This window comes from Oryctolagus cuniculus, chromosome 12 (genome assembly GCF_964237555.1).
Source record: "Oryctolagus cuniculus chromosome 12, mOryCun1.1, whole genome shotgun sequence".
Taxonomy (NCBI): Eukaryota; Metazoa; Chordata; class Mammalia; order Lagomorpha; family Leporidae; genus Oryctolagus; species Oryctolagus cuniculus.
Genome location: NC_091443.1, coordinates 36,877,991 through 36,895,303, shown reverse-complemented (window position 1 = coordinate 36,895,303; position 17,313 = coordinate 36,877,991). Strand labels below are relative to the sequence as shown.

The following is a 17,313-nucleotide window of genomic DNA, read 5'->3' as shown; positions in this document are numbered from 1 at the left end:
TCAAAACAAATTCGGTGATAGCTATAACCCCTACTCTGATGGTCTCTGTACACTCAACATGAAATGATGATAATGATACCCATTCTAGAGTCACTGTGAAGATCACTTTGGATAACCCACATAAAAAGTTCTGTAGGTAATAAGTACTCAATAAAGAGTATACACAATGGTTCTTTAAGGTAATGGAAATACATATTATGAAAATACTATGCCTATGTTTGAAAATATTTTTGCACCAGAATAAATCTATTTTAATTACATTTTTTCACAAACAAGTACTACTATATTATCACACTTTGCATTTTTTCCTAAATGATGCTTTAATTTTATTTATTACCTAAATTAGATGAGTATGAAATATTAAGTTAATTTCTGGGCTAGTATGATGAAGAATCCAAAAACATTGTTAAATGGAGTCTAGGCTAATGGGGAAATTTTTATCTTCTTTGGCTCACAAGGATCTATATCCCATGAGGAGGTGTGGTCAGAAAGCAATGAATAAGATTTGAAAGCAAAATTAAAGTAAGCCATTAAGTGGATGTTTCAGCTGTATCTATGAACATCAAGCAAAATGTGAGATTAATAAAAATAATTTAGGTATCACAGGTAATCTGAAAAACAACTTTCTTCCCTCAAATATCCATATATTTCATTTAACCCTCTGTATCTACCAGGTCCCCATTAGCATATTCAACCAATCACAGGTTGAAAATATTTGGAGAAAATTTTCATCTGTATTGAACATGTGCAGACTTCTTTCTTGTCATCATTCTCTAAACAATACATTAAACAACTCTACATAGCATCTACACTATATCTGGTACTATAATTAGAGGCCGTACACAGCTTATGTTAAAATACTGTGCCATTTTATGTAAGTAGCTTGAGTATCCTGGGAGTTTGGTATCCATGGAGAGGTCCTACATTTAATTCCCCTGCAGATACTAAGGGATGACTGTGTTCAATGATTGCTTCAATTCCATAGTTCATGTGTTATATATACAGATGTAACATAGTTCTTTGATATTTCACAAAGAAAAAAATGGCTGCTCATCAGTATCAAAGTCATGAAAAAGGCAATTTAAAAAGCAATCACTACATTTGGTTAAAGGCAGACCAGGAAAGTACAAATCTAAGGTTACAATACACTTTTATGAGTCACCAAAGTTCAAAGGATATTACAGATTTCAGATCAACCTACAGAACATATCAAACGTTAATGGCCTCTAAGTAGTTGAGGAAATACTACTAAGTGGAGCCATTTATCAGGTGGGAGGCAGAAGAAATAAACGTCTAACACCTTTCCCATGGAAATTTGTTTTATTCAAAGGTCCATTACCCTTTATTAGCCTGTACTTCTAGGCTACAAAACAAGTGAGAGAATTGAACCTCCTGTCCCATCAGTTAAGACCAAAAACTCCTGCTTTCATTCAAATTTCCATGTGCTTTCACCCCGGATTATATAGAAACTGTCACAATCCCATACTACATTTCACTTTCCACGCATAAAGAGACATATATATGTTAACTAAGGGCTTTATTTCGGATTTTACTTCATTCTGCTTTCCATGCTTGGTAATAAAGAACAAGGCACTGAATGATAAAGTTTCTTAAAGTTGTTGACATGGCAAGATGAATTCTATTCTGGTCAATAAAAATGAGATTTACTTTTCTAAACTCATGAAAATCAAGCTGAGTTTGTACAATTCGTGAAGTTTTGTCTAAACCTAAGTTATTTTTAAAGGCAGAATTATATGCAGAGAGCTAAGGAAAAGTCTTTGGCAAATGCATATCTGTACCATCCTTTGATGTACAGTTTTATTCCTCATGTCACTAACTTAACTCAGACCTTGATTTTTTTCTTAATATGACCTTTGTGATATTATTTATCCAGTCTCCAAGGTCCCAATCTATCTTCTGTTCTTCCACAACAGTTTTTAATACAAACCCCAATACAATCTTCTCTGGACAAAAGCATTTCATGACACTTCACCATTAGCATTCTCATTGCTTATCAAGCAAAGTCCGAGTTCCACTGCATGTCTGCAAACCCTTCAAGTTCTACCATCTGTGCAAAATATTCAATGACTATCAGGTCTTTGTCAAGTTCTTTGGGCTCACTTTTCACCCATTACCTGCCCTTTTCCATGTGTGACATACATTTCTCAACCTTGTGGCTTTGCTGATGTTGCTTCTTTCACATTGTGTAAAGACAAATACCTATCTTTAATACAACCCAAGTACCATAGTATTCATTTGATGTCTATCCCTAACTCCAGACATGAATTAATCAACCCATTTTTGGTGTTCCCATAGTATAAAACTCCATTTTTTGAAATTCTATTCAATCTTCAAAACCAAACTAAAATGCAGTTTTCTCCCTAAGTAGAATAACCATATGATTTGTCTTCCGAACAGGAACACTCCTGAGAACGGAAAAGACTTCCAGAACAGTTACACGAGGACAATATATGTAAACGGGAATTATCCCAGGCCAGCCAAACCATATGCCTACCCAAGCCATAAAGGCTTTGAATGATAAGCAAAACTGAATATATGAGTTTTTACATCTTTTTTTACTTCTTTTACTTGTGTACTTCTTTTATGCCACTAAAGCCTTCAAATCTTTTGTCTTAATTCTACAAAAGAATTATACCCTCCTCAAGAGTAGGGATTAAATTTTAGTCATGCTTTTATTCTCTTCTATACCTACCACTTTGCTTCATATTAAAAATGTACTTAATTAATAATTGTTTACTGAAAACAATTACAAGAATGATGCAACAATCTATGACAATGTGATTAAACAAAATAAAAAAGAGTATGGAGTTTTCTTTTAAAATAGGAAATAGAACTGTCACACAAGCCAGCAATCCTACTCCTACCCCTACTCCCAAAAGACATGTAATCATTGTTATCAAAGGGAACCCTACTCTCCCATGTTTTCCACAGCACTGTTCACAATAGCCAGTCTGTGGAATCAAACAAGATGTCTATCATCACTCTGGCCGGCGCCGTGGCTCAATAGGCTAATCCTCCACCTTGCGGCGCCGGCACACCGGGTTCTAGTCCCGGTCAGGGCGCCGGATTCTGTCCCGGTTGCCCCTCTTCCAGGCCAGCTCTCTGCTATGGCCAGGGAGTGCAGTGGAGGATGGCCCAGTGCTTGGGCCCTGCACCCCATGGGAGACCAGGAAAAGCACCTGGATCCTGGCTCCTGCCATCGGATCAGCGCGGTGCGCCGGCTGCAGCGGCGGCCATTGGAGGGTGAACCAACGGCAAAGGAAGACCTTTCTCTCTCTGTCTCTCTCTCTCACTGTCCACTCTGCCTGTCAAAAAAAAAAAAAAAAAAAAAAAAAAAAAAAAAAAGATGTCTATCATCAGATGCATTGGTAAAGAAAAGGTTCTATATCTACACAATGAAATGCTATTCAGTCATAAAGTAATGAAATCCTGTCATTTGCAGCAAAATGAATGGAGCTAGAGGCCATCATGTTAACTGAAATAATTCAGATGCAGAAAGATAAATACATGTGCTCCCATATGTGGAAGCTGGGAAAAAAAATCTGAACACTGACTATTGATTACCACAGGCTGGGAGGGATGGGAAAGATAGAGGGAGTTTAGATTTTAAAAACCGGGGAAGGGGTGGGGCCAGTGCTGTGGCATGGTGGGTTAAACCACCCACTGCAGGGCCAGCATCCCATATGGGTGCCGGTTCAAGACCCAGCTGCTCCACTTCCAATCCAGCTCTCTGCTATGGCCTGGGAAAGTAGTAGAAGATAGCCCAAGTCCTTGGACCCCTGCATCCACATGGGAGACCCGGAAGAAGCTCCTGGCTCCTAGCTTCAGATTGGCATACCTTGGGCTATTGTGGCAGATTAGGGAGTGAACCAGAGATGGAAGACATGCCTCTCTTTCTCTCTCTCTCTCTCCCTCCCTCCCTCCCTCTCTGCCTCTCCTTCTCTCTCTGTGTAATTTCTGACTTTCAAGTAAATAAATCTTAAAAAAAAAAAAAAACAGGAGAAGATAGGTATAGTTCATTAATTGTGACAAATATATTATATTAACATGAGATGTTAATGATAGGGGAAGCTGGGTATTATATGGGAACTCTGTACTACTTCCCTTTTTTTTTTTTTTTTGTAAATTTAAAACCATCCTTAAATAAAAAGTTAAAATATATATAAATAATTTTTTTAAGGGAAAAGGTTTATTGGGGAAAACCCAGCAGGCCAGAGGGAAGGGACAAGGAAGGAAAAAAAGAGTAAAAGAGAGAGAGAGAAGAGAGAGAGCAAGCAGAACAGAGAGAGGAAAGGGGTGAGAGAGAATGAGAGAGAGAGCGAGCAAGAGAAAAGAGAAGAGGAGTGGAGAGAAGAGAGAGCAAAGGGAGAGAGGAGCGAGAAAGAGAGAGAGGAGAGGAGAGCAGGGAGCAAGAGAGGAGCCACGTGTTCAGGAACTGGTCCTTTTAAAACTTTGCGTAGAGGGCGGGCAGGGAAACAGGAGCAGCAAATCCTATTAGAATGAGGGTGGAGCTTGACACCAGTGGCTGGGTCATGTGGCTACCTGGCTTCCAGCAATGGTGCAGGGGGGGGGGGGGGGGCTAGAGCCTAGGAGGTAAATCAGGGGGTAGATCGCACCATAGATAAGACTACGCCATTTTCCTAACATTCCCCCCTTTTGTTTTTTATAAAGCAGGAATTGTATGGGATTACATTAGTCCCCAAAATCCAGGAGAGGTAGAGGGACGATGATCTGTCTTTAGAGCTACTTCCTGCTGACATGTGGCGACAAGGTACTCTTCACTGTCATGGGGCGATGTCTCAAGACACTGTCTCCTGGGTAGGGGGCCGAGTATGTCGCTGTAGCAGCATTTGGTTGACCGCCTGGTTGCTGAAGGCCTTGGTCTTCACCAGCTATAAACACTTAAACAGACGCTGTAGTATAAAGGACAGGGTGAGAATAGCAACCAATGATCCTAAGAGTGGCATTAACCAAGTAATGAGAGGATTTCATAGAGGAGAGGCAATGAAGGGTTCTCTGGACCCTTGTGAGGACAGTTTGATGGACTTGGTTTAAAGCTGATCCCAACCAAGACTGGGAGAAAAACCACTCAACTTTTGCAGGTAGAGGGGTTTGTCTGTGGAGAAATTCTGAATAATCATACAACATTAAGTGGGGGAGAGCACCATCAATACACACAGGTTGGGAATAGAGCCATTGATGTTAGAGTAGAGGCTATGATTACAAAGGAATGAGGCCAAGATGGGCTAGATAAGGTCTAGAACAAAAGATAGAGTCATTATTGGAGAACCTAAGAGAGCTGCTGTCTAAACCTCTACTAAGTTTTCCAGTTGAGAGGCAAATAGAAACTGGCAGAAGAGCTGACTTGTGGCTGGCAGAGCTGCCAGGCTCTTCATAACCTGACTTCTGCTGAAGCCCAGGCTTACCACATGGAAAGCCACTGCAGTGGACTGGCCTGTTGGGTCTCCTTGAGGGCAGATCACTGTACAGAGCTGCCTTTAATAGGCCTTATATAAATAGAACCTGTGAGTGTTACTCTAATTAGCATATGTTCACAACTAAACTAAAAAACCTGTATCAACGATGTTTTAAAAAGCTAAGAAATTTGTGTCATGTGTTATAATCTAGAAAAAAAATGTTTCCTTCTGCATTTAGTTTCTGATATGTTGTGGTGATGAAATAAAAAGACATTTAAACTTTTAGTTTTTCCTAAACAAAATCACCTTGAGGAATGGGCAGTGGCCATTCAGTGTAGCAGTTAAGAAGCTTGCATCCTACACTGGGTGCCTGGGTTCCATATCAGCTCTGGCTCCTGACTCTAGCTTCCTGCTAATGCAGATTCTATGAGACAGCAGTAAACTGAGTCCCTGCCACCCACATGGGAAACTAAGATTGAATTCCTGGCTCCCAGTTTGGCCCCAGGCTTAGACCTGGCTGTTGCATGCATTTGGTGAGTGAACTAGTGGATTAGAGTGCTGGTAAGTTTACTCACGTGCTGGCTCTTGCTCGCTCTCTCCCTACACCTGCTTCCTGCAAATAAATATTTTTTTTTATTTTATTTATTTGAAAGTCAGTGTTACATGGAGAGAAGAGAGGCAGAGAGAGAGAGGTCTTCCATCTGATGGTCACTCCCCAATTGGCCGATCTGAAGCCAGGAGCCAGGAGCTTCTTCCTGGTCTCCCACTTGGGTGCAGGGGCCCAAGGACTTGGACCACCTTCTGCTATCCCAGGCCATAGCAGAGAGCTGGACAGGAAGTGGAGCAGCCAGGTCTCAAACCGGCACGCATATGGGAGGCTGGTGCTTCAGGCCAGGGCATTAACCCGCTGCGCCATGGCGCCAACCACACAAATAAATAAATTTTTAAAAATAAAATAATCCTTAAGAAAATCACTCTCTGAAACTGGCTAACTGAAAAATAAAGTGTGAGGCAGGCATTGTGGTATGGCAATTAAGTTGCCACTTGAGATGCCCACATCCCATATAAGAGTGCCTGCATTCCAGTTCGTTACTCCACTTTCAATGCTAGTTTCCTGCTAATGCACACCCTCAGTGACAGCAGGTGATAGCCCAAGTACCTGGGTCCCTGCTTCCCACATGGGAGGCCTGCATAGAGCTGGTAGCTTTGGCCTGACCCAAACACTGCAGGCTTTGGGGGAGTTAACCAATAGATGCAAGTTCATTTCTCATCTCTCTCTCCTTCAAATTAAGCAACATTTTACAAATAAATATAAATTTGGGACCAGCACTGTGGCACACTTGGTTAATCCTCCACCTGCAATGCTGGCATCCCATATGGGCGCTGGTTCTAGTCCCAGTTGCTCCTCTTCCAGTCCAGCTCTCTGCTGTGGCCCCGGGAAAGCAGTGGAGGGTGGCCCAAGTGCTTGGGCCCCTGTGCCCACATGGAAGAAGCACCTGGCTCCTGGCTTCTGATCGGCATAGCACTGGCCGTGGCAGCCATTTGGGGAATGAACCAACAGAAAGAAGACCTTTCTCTCTCTGTCTCTCTCTCACTGTCTATAACTCTGTCAAATAAATAAAAAATATATATATACAAATTTTTAAAAATTTCTTTACTTGTTTTGACGAGTATTTATTTAATTCACTTATATACCAGAATAGTGAGAAACTCAAGGAAAAGGTAACTTCTTTGATTCCAAATGGCAACAATGTTACAAGGGCATACAACAGAGAAATTTTGGGGCTGGCACTGTGGCGCAGAAGGTTAAGTTGCCTCCTGTAACACCTGCATTCCATATGGTTCCAGTTCCAGTCCCTGCTGCTTCACTTCTGATTTAACTGCCTACTAATGTGTCTTAGAAAGCAGTGGGATATGGCCCAACTTCTTGGGCCCCTGCCACTCACATGGAAGACCTGGGTGAAATTCCTGGCTCTTGGCTTTGACCTGGCCCAGCTGTGGCTGCTGCAGCCATCTTGGGAATGAATCAGCAGATGGAAAATCTGTATCTGTGTATATGTGTTTGTGTGTGTGTGTGTGTGTGTGTGTGTGTCACTTCTCTCTCCTGTAACTCTGCCTTTCAAATAAATAAATCTTTAAAAAAAAAAATTGGGGCCTGGCACTGTGGTGTAGTGGTTAAAGCTGCTGCCTGTAGGGCTGGTATCCCATACCAATTCGAGTCCCAGATGCTTCACTTCTGATCCAGCTCTCTGCTGTGGTCTGGGAAAGCAGCAGCAGATGACTCAAGTCCTTGGGCCCCTGCACCCAGGTGGGAGACCCGGAAGAAGCTCCTGGCACCTAGCTTCAGATTGGTGCGGCTCCGGCCATTGCGGCCAATTGGGGAGTGAACCAGAGGATGGAAGACTCTCTCTCTCAGCTAATCACTGGGAAATACTTATGAATATATTTTTCAGAAATTTAAAGAATATAAAAATAAAAATATTTCTTAAAGAATATAAAAATAAAAATATTGGTTATTATCTTCAATCTGAAATACTTTTAAAATATAGTCCACTGAAAATTAGTTCTCCTCTTAGTTTTGTGCCAAATGGCTCTAAATATGGACTGTTAAATAAACACCTTTGCAGAGGAACCATAAAAGCAAATCAATTCTGGACAATACACTTTTTCTGATTATATTATGATTCCACTGTAGAATATTGCCCATTGCAGATAATCAAACCTATCATCAATGAACCAGCAGTCCATGCTCAAGGAAACATTAGTTCTAATAACTGACATCTGGGTTTTGTTAAGAATCATATGCCTGCCCAAGTAAAATACAATTCCACCCCTTAACCCTTGCCAATTTGTTGAGTCTTGAATATTTCACACAATTTTCTCAGGTTATCATTTAATTAATTCTTCTTGTCTTAAAAACGTGTATAATTAGGTACTACTAAGAGATGACTTTTCATTGTATGATGGACATTCTAGAGAAATACTTAAAATTATTGTAAAATGTATATTTGAGTAGAACACACCCAACACATTTTCCCCAGACTGATCCTAAGAAACACTCCTATTTTTCTTTCTGCAAACTGCAAAGTACAACAAAAACAGTATCTGTAATGTCCTAACCTACTGCCAAGTGTCACCCTCATTCTCAAGGAATTGATGCTGGATCCCGTCCAATAATGGGAAATATGTTTGCCTGGTTAAAGAGAATTTATAGAAGCTCATAGAAATACTATCACAAAATGGTATTGTTAAAAGTAGTTTTTAAAAAATCAAAAGTAAGAGAAACTTGGGTGGGTTAACAAAAATGAAATGTGGATTCAAGTTAGACACAGAAATGTGTACCATAAGACCTTGTATTCTTCTTTTTCATGCATTTATGTTTATTGTTATAAATTTTATAAATGTTTTGACTTAAAGTAACACATCATCTTACAGTTTCTATTGGTCAAAAGTCTAGGCATAGTGTAACACCTTGTATTCTTACTGAAGGTGGCCTGCAAAATTGAACTCTAACGTCTTCTAGCAGCCAAAGCAAAGAGAAAATTCTTAGAGTTAATAGAAAAACTTTTTAATTTCTCAGATCAGAGAAAAACAATCTTCCCTGGGGACTTCATTAAGAGGATTCTATGAATTTTACTGGGCTTTGTTCTCTGAAGCTCTAGTTAGAGTGTGAGTTAGTTAGTTAGTTAGTTAGTTTTAATAATACAGTGAGCATCTGTGACTCACTACCAGTAACCAGAGTGAGGACCTTGACATTAACTTATAACTACTCTCCGGTCCCTGCCCAGCCCAAACCACAGACCCCTGCCACCAAAGCTAGCTTCATCCTGAATCACATGTTCCTTATTATACCTTGATTCCCTTTCTATAAAAGTATGTAGTATTAACATTTACTCCTAAATTTTTATTTTCTCTTATTTGTTTTTAACTTTATAAAAATGGGCATCATTTTGTGTGTAATTTTTAGTACTTATTTTCTCACTTACTATCATGTTGCTAAAATTCATCCATATGATTGTCTGCTGCTATAATTTACTTGTTTTGATTCCTTTGTAACCTCTCATTGTGTAACTATAAATTGTTCTCTTATTTGTTCTCTTATTGTTGGATATATAGGTTACTTGAAGGTTCTCTTATTGGAGCATATTTAGTTCATTTGAGTGGTCTTGCTTTCTTGGTCAGTGGTGTTGTGAATATATGTGTCTCTTGTCAAACACAGGCAGAAGTTTCACCCAGGTATATATCTTAGAGTGAAATAGCTAGGTCTTCAATTATAATAATATTTAACAACAACATTCCCCTATCAAATATGATCACTTTTATGTAAGTGCTTCATAAAGAATGCAATTTCACATGGTACATAAACAGCAGGGCATAAGCGTGCAATTCAGTTGAAGCTGTGCACTTTTTTCTGGTAATGTAACTTGATCCAGGGGGTTACATGTATTGGGAGAAATAGACTGCTGCCCCTCCCCCATGAATATTATTCTTCTAAGGGAGCTTTAGGAAAGTGTGCAGCAGCAGGAGACTCAAGGTTAATGTTTCTGTCAGGAATCTTAAAAGAAGATCAAATATGTGGCTGGTTAAAAGTAGGAATAATTATATTCATTTGGTCCTACACAACAATGTTATAGGTATTTACCCATTGCTCCTTAAAGTTTCTCTCTTTTTTGATGTCTTTATAATTTTCCTAATAATATCAACCGGAAAAGTTCTGTTGGGTGATAAAACATCTTCCACACTTACACTTAGCACATGGGACTTACTCTGTGAACCAAATGCTTTCTCCTAACTATAACAGTCAGACGCAGATGGGCCCAGCAGAGTGATAATATGGAAGAAGGCTTAGTGGTGAGAGAGAGCAAGCCTCTACAAGGAACTTTTTAAAAATTCACTGGCCGAGGGTAGACTTGGAATTAAGAATAGATGGGGAAAACAGCTAAGATGTAGGCAGAAGCTAGATCAAGAAGGAGATTGTTAGAATACGAATGAGCATCTACTCAAGCCAAAGGTGAACTGGGAGCATTGGCAGTTCCAGCCTAAACCTGACCTCATGTTCACTGTACCCTTCTGAATTCTGTCAATCTTTCTTTCCAGCCTTGACTTCTTTCTCAAAGACCTAGTGTTATCTGCAGTGATCTCCACTCACTTCTAGGTAAATACTTTGGATTTGTCCTACCTGGCACCTTCGTTCTCCAGTTAGTTTATCTTTCCTAGCAAAACTGCAGGTAACAGGAAATTATTGAACCTTTATTAAAATTTAAATATTTATAAAAATATAAAGGTTCAGTGGCTGGAAAAGTCATATTTGGAGCACACTGAGGTGTTTTTTTCTAACTCTCTTGAGTTATTTTTAAACCTTCAGTGGGAATAATCTGACCTTCATTAGATTTAAACCTTGGTTTTCTCCTGGAGGAGTATTCAGTTTGCATGGAAATATCAGAAGTATTTCCTAGCTTTCCATTTGTTGAATGTATTCAGCTTACTTGGAGCAGGAAGGATAAACAGCTTGAGAAATCTACCTACATTTTGCATATTCAGATCCAGACACCAAGAAGAACCTCTAAAATCAAAATATTAATTCACATCTCTTCCTTCCTGTACCGCACATGCGCTAAGTAATCAGTGCATCAAGGACAAAAGTAAATCTCAGTTTAAATGGAATAAAGCCAATATTCTACACATTGTGGAGGAAGAGCCCCACAGTCAAAAGAAAGAACCGGGAAAATGAGACAATCTCCTGAGAAGTTCTGAGTTTCCATAATATGACTTTTATTATTTTGTTAAAAGCATTATAAATCCCCAATTAGCTATAATACACAGGCACAAAATGAAAATTCAGTCAATTCTTTTATGTTACACACTTCCCTCACTTCTCTCAATTTCCATGACTAATGGAGACTGATCTAAGCTTTCATGACATTGTGCCTCTGTCTTTGGGGGAATTCCACAACAAAGAAAAAGCTTAAAAGTGAGATTAAAATGTCAAATCACTAAATATCATCTCCTTTTAGATGACTGGTAATCTTCCTAAATATAAAGTGGTCTCCTTTGGTATACAATACAAGACACAGTGTCAATGAAAATAAGCAAATTGTTATGTATTCAGTGTATAGAAAGTTATGATATCCCCAGAGGAAATTAGGTGGCAGCCTGAATAATAACAAATCTAAGAGAAATTTGAGTCTAATGACACACATTCCTTTTATATTTTGTCCAAGTTGTATTTGTGAAAATCTTGGGGGGAAAGGCAAATGGTTAATTGAAGAAATTATCAGCATAATTCATGACCTAAAATACATTATTTGCCTGTAATAGCTGTACAATTCAAAGAAATGGGGAGTTTTTCATTTTAGGTTGAATTATCTGTGTACATGTCTCAATACTCTACTTCAGTGTGGATAACTAGACTCAGCCTTCATGTGCAGGATACAGTAAGTTGATATATTTTCATGACTGATGACATCGGGGAAAGAAGTAGGAGCTATAATATAAGATTTTAGATGATTTTCATCAAAAGGAAACATTAAATGTTTGAAGACATAAATATTTTTACCCTGATTGGACATATACCCAAGGTATACATATACTAAAACATCACAAAGTACCCCATAAATATCCCCAATTCTAGAAAAAGATACTGTCTTCTCTTTACTCAAATGTATAGAACGTAAATGTGAATCTAATACAAAACTTCCATGGCAAGAAGTTTTGATAAACTTTCCTCATACACTTACTAATTCATAATGGAGAATTGCATTCTAGTCATGTTAGAGGTCACCTTGACCATTTATATTAAAATTCTAATTTGTTCTGGGCCTGTGAGCCTATCGACCTAAGCAACAGATGAAATACTTCTTGGTGAAATAATTTCCTTTGAAAGACATTATTCTTTCCAGCCCTACGCTCATGAGTACTTCGAAAAGACACTGTGTCCCTGTGGTGGTCATTAGAGCCGTTCTCACACGTCTTTGTTTCCCCGATTTGGGGCATAGGATGGCATAGCACTTCCTTGCCACTTTGAAGTTAGGCAAAGGCAGGTGATGTCCTCCAGCCAACAAAATGGGATTAAAAATTCCGTGTGTCCTTGTGCACAGAAGCTTTCAGAGACAATGAGAAACTCACCAAGTTCCTTTTCTCCTGCCTTGTTAAGTATGGAAGCATGTAGGACTCCAGGTGACAGCAGTAGTCACTGAAAGGACTCCCAATCGACATTTAACACAGAGAAAACTTTACCAGAAGTAAAGCTGCATGGTGGCCAAGGCACTGAGAGTTGCCTGTTGTATATTACTTCAGCAAACTTTGCTCATCCTGACAACCTAATTTTTAAATGGTTCCAAACATTTCTAGAAGTCCACTTACAAAACAAGTGTAATTCATCTAATTATCATTTCTTAAAATAATAAGTAGCAGTAATCAAAAATATGATGTTTAAAAGCTAGTAAGTACAGTGTTATAGACTAAATTTGAACAATTATTATAGACAGTCTCAAGCAACAAATCCAAGTAAAAAATTCAGTTCCTTTACACTCTGAAATAGCAAAGCCTAAATATCCCTATCCTAAATAAAGTTTAACCTACAACAAACCATGTGTCAAATTAGGACTCCTTAGGACTACCATTAAATAATAGTTTTTAAAATTTTTCTCTGCCTCTACATTCTCCCTCTGTAAATTATCTCTACATGTCTGTCACACAAATCATTCCAAGCCTATTTTTCATCTCAGTAGTTTAGAAGCTATAATACATTTTTAGAAGCTATAATCCTATTTTTGAGTCAAACTCAAACTCTTTGACTCTAGAACCAAAGTCCTTACCAACTATACACATATTTCTCAACTTGAACCCTTTGAACACCCTTGCCATTCTCACATCTTGACTGGTTCCTTTACCCTACACAGCATCTTCTTCCCATTCCACTCTACCTACTGTATAATCTCTAAAGTACTGCACAATTTACAGTGTACACATAATTTGGCAATTTATTATAGATGATTTTCCATTTAATATTGTGGATATATGTAGGTCATCCTTTTTTCCCCATACATCGCCAGCTCCCAAGGAAGCAACCTACCTTCCAATGTCTAGCAAATTACTAGATACACTGCCCATTCTTAGAAATGTTCATTTTATGAGACTTATAACAGGAGCAATGAATGTAAAACAACAAAGATAAACCAAAGCAGAAAATTGACATTAAAATATTCTAAATTATTCAATACCAATAAAATCTTGTTTGTGCCTCCTTAAAAACAAGAATTTATTTTTTCACATGACGCTTCCTTTTCCAAATAAAAGAGAGACGTGGCTCTCACAAGAGAGGATCAAAGTATACCTAGAACAAAATTAAAGTATATATGTGGCTTTTCCCAGATGTGAACTCCCAGGCTTTAGTGAGAAAATAGAACTCACTTAGAGGACAAGGTGTACGTCTTAAGAACTTGGTAAAATATCAACTCTCACACTCCAATACTCACTGCTAAACAGACCTGAAGCATGAACAGGTGGCCTCACATAATTCTAACACACAGCGCCTGGAGGCACAGAAACAAATCGGCAGCTTGTTGAGTTGGATCACCAGGTTCAGTAACAACCTTTGCTAGAAAAACAAGTCAGACCAGCACTTTGCTCATGATAGACTCAGGGCAGGAATGTCCTGTAGCTGGCTTTTCAGCAGCTCGCTAATGAGCCATACTCTAACGAGTTCATGCACTTAAACCACTGGGCTGCATCTTCCTTTTGGGAAGTTCTCCAATAATGTTGCAGTTAGAAAAATATTGATTTTAATATTTTACATGACCAAAGAGATATACGAGGTGGATTTTAGCTTCTTGTATTCTCATAGTTTTAAGTGCTAAGAAACTCTCTAAAATGTATTAGTACAATTAAATTTGTGCAGATAATAAACCATCCCTCTTACCCAATTGAAATAAATTTGCATAGATGATCGAGGGAAGAAATACACCCTGAAGGACTTTTAATTTGAAAGTAACTACATTCCAAATTCTATGAGTGGCAGTGTGTTTATTCCAAGGTGATAAGCTTCTAATTTTTCATGACTCTTTTTATTATTATTTTCATATTGAAGATATAAATCTTCATCCACAGCCTAATTCTCCACAAAAAAAAAAAATCCTAATTTTCAAATTTTTAGTGATCAACAGCAGCAGAAGTGAATGTCACTACTCACCAGTCGTGACTCCTGAGCCGAACTCTCAGGTTTAGTATCATACAAGTCCTGTAGCACCGAGAGGACCTCGCAGGAAGTGACCTCACACGTGAAGCCATCTCTGGCAAAGGAAGCATTATAAGTCAAAATCAGAACACTGTCAATGTATTGCTCAAGTTTTGATTAGTTCAAGAAATAAAATGTTTCCTTCAATATGTGCTTTTATATGAAAACCGAAATGAACTTTGTGGAATTCTTATGAAACACATTAATGCAAGGGAATCGATCTTGCTGTGATAATGTAATATTTGAAGTGAAAATGTCTATTGTAGCTGAATCATTCAAGCAATTGCCTTTTTTCCCCATTTCTCTTTGTTTGGCCTCTCCCCACCTATGCTTGCCAAATGAAGCTCCCATAAGTACTGCCACTCAATAGTTTTTTTTTAAAATGTACTAGGATCCTTTCAGGACAGGGAAGGATCCTGACAAAAGTTATTACTGTTGGTGTTGTTTCGTTAGATCACCTTGATAATATAACTGCGCAGATAAACTCACATTTCTGTTTAGCAATTTCATTTCCCTGAGGAGTGCTTTCTAATTCTTCCATAAGTTTATTCTATAGAAGAGAGGCTATTATTAATAAAAAGGAACACAAAACTAATCACCAGACCCTCTGATGATTTTACACGGAAGACCATTGTAGTGTCTACTCATGCAGGATCAAAGAGAAAAACAAAACAGGCCTCAATTCAGACAAAACACATACACAGCTTTCATGACTTTGAGCAAATCATCTCATTGCCCTAATAAAGAATACTTTCAAATCATATGGTAACTTATCAAATGCAAAATGTTTCTAACTTAATTTAAATAAAATATTAAGCTTATATATTTGTTTATTTGTATTTATTTATTGGGGGTTTTATTATCATAATAATCAAGTATATTAGTTAATAAAGTCAAATATTTTCTCTTAAAAAAAAAACCTGCATACAAATCAATGGGATGATTTGCTAAAAGGTACATAAAGTGTGTTTGTGTTTTACCAGCTGTCTCCCAGGGTGTGTTACCATAGGAAGCTGGAATTGGAAACACAGCCAGGACTCAAACTCAGCCACTCAGATAGAAAATATAGACATCCCAGGAGGTATCTTAATTCTTATGCCGAATGCCTACTCTTAAGAAAGAATATTTTCAAAGGAAAAATATTATTTCCTAATCATGCAGAATTGTCTCGTAAGGATCAGTTGGGCCGGCGCCGCAGCTCACTAAGCTAATCCTCTGCCTTGCGGCGCTGGCACACCAGGTTCTAGTCCCAGTTGGGGCGCCGGATTCTGTCCTGGTTACCCCTCTTTCCAGGCCAGCTCTCTGCTGTGGCCAGGGAGTGCAGTAGAGGATGGCCCAAGTACTTGGGCCCTGCACCCCATGGGAGACCAGGGTAAGTGCCTGGCTCCTGCCATTGGATCAGCGTGGTGCGCCTGCCGCAGCGTGCCGGCTGCAGCGGCCATTGGAGGGTGAACCGACGGCAAAAGGAAGACCTTTCTCTCTGTCTCTCTCTCTCACTGTCCACTCTGCCTGTCAAAAAAAAAAAAAAAAAAAAAAAAAAAGGATCAGTTGGGGAAAATTCTCTCTGGCCTACGTTTCAGGAACACACTTCTCCAGAACAATATGTTTGATTTAAATCTTGTCAAAATCATTAATCATGTAACTAACCATCTTTCTCTCAATTTCTTGACTGCTAGAAAGTTTAGCACTCAATCTAAGACCCACCTGTGATAAAAAAATAAATAAATAAATAAAAACAAAAACAAAGCATGTGTCAGTGTGTGATTATTCTCCCAGAGTTTCATTCTACTTCCATTCTCTTTTCCCTTTACCCATATTTTTTCATTATTAGAAAACTATGTTGGGCACCAGCTCCAAGGCATAGCAGTTTAAAGCCCCAGCCTACAGTGCCTGCATCCCATATGGGCACAGGCTCAAGTGCCAGCAGCTCCTCTTTGGATCCAGCTCTCTGCTATGGCCTGGGAAAGCGGTAGAAGATGGCCAAGTCCTTAGGTCCCCGCACCCACGTGGCAAACCCAGAAAAAGCTCCTGGCTTCATTCAGATCATCTCAGCTCTGACTGTTGTCGTCATCTGGGGAGTGAACCAGTAGAACTGAAGACCTCTCTCTCTCTGGCTCTACCCTCTCTGTAACTCTTTCAAGTAAATAAAATAATAAAAAAGAGAGAAAACTATGTTATCCTGGTGTTTTAACAGTAATCCTCTTCAGAAGTAACTCACATTATATGTAAATCAGATAAATAATCAAACAATTTATATTATTTCTGTACTGCTACTTTCTGTACCAGTATAAAACTGCATATTTTCTATGCTATATGAATGTTGCTTGAATACCAAATTTACTTAATTTTTCTTTGGGAAGGCAAAATATTTCTATATTACATATTTTCTTAAAATATATAAATAGTAATTACTTAGAGACAGTTGCTTGTTTTTTCTCCAGATGGTTGGTGACTTGTCAAGAGAGCCACCATGTAAATGACACTGTTTTCTACCACATCATAAAATAATTAGGTAGAAATTTTTATTTTATTAACTAAAAATTTAATTTAGACTATCCACATGTTTTAAAATAGTCAGACATCTATTCCAGTTACATTGCAGTGGCAAAGCTACATTTCTTACTGATTTGGCAAGCTCTA

General features: G+C 38.6%; 1 pseudogene; it reads right to left on the bottom strand.

Annotated features, from left to right (window-relative positions):
- The window catches only part of LOC100345707 (heterogeneous nuclear ribonucleoprotein A/B-like), a 64,195-nt pseudogene that overhangs the window by 30,670 nt on the left and 16,212 nt on the right, over positions 1 to 17,313 (bottom strand).